Here is a 304-nt window from a genome sequence, read left to right on the forward strand (position 1 = left end):
CACACCCCTAGATCCCCTTACAAAGCCACCCCACACTCCTACATCCCCTTGTAAAGCCACCCCACGCCCCAACCCTTCGCTATGGGGCAGCCCCACACCCCTGGATCCCCTTAGAAAGCCACCCCACGCCCCATAGGGATGTGGGGGTGGTACAGACCTTCACCTGCTCCTCTTTGCGCTCCCACCAAGCGTCGAAGGCTCGGAAGGCGACGTTTTCCACCATCTTGCGGTTGAGGTCGCGTTGCATCGTGGCTTTCATCTCCTGCACCAACGCTGCCAGCACTCCTTCCACCGGACCCCCCCC

This window comes from Meleagris gallopavo, unplaced genomic scaffold (genome assembly GCF_000146605.3).
Source record: "Meleagris gallopavo isolate NT-WF06-2002-E0010 breed Aviagen turkey brand Nicholas breeding stock unplaced genomic scaffold, Turkey_5.1 ChrUn_random_7180001874788, whole genome shotgun sequence".
NCBI classification, from domain to species: Eukaryota; Metazoa; Chordata; class Aves; order Galliformes; family Phasianidae; genus Meleagris; species Meleagris gallopavo.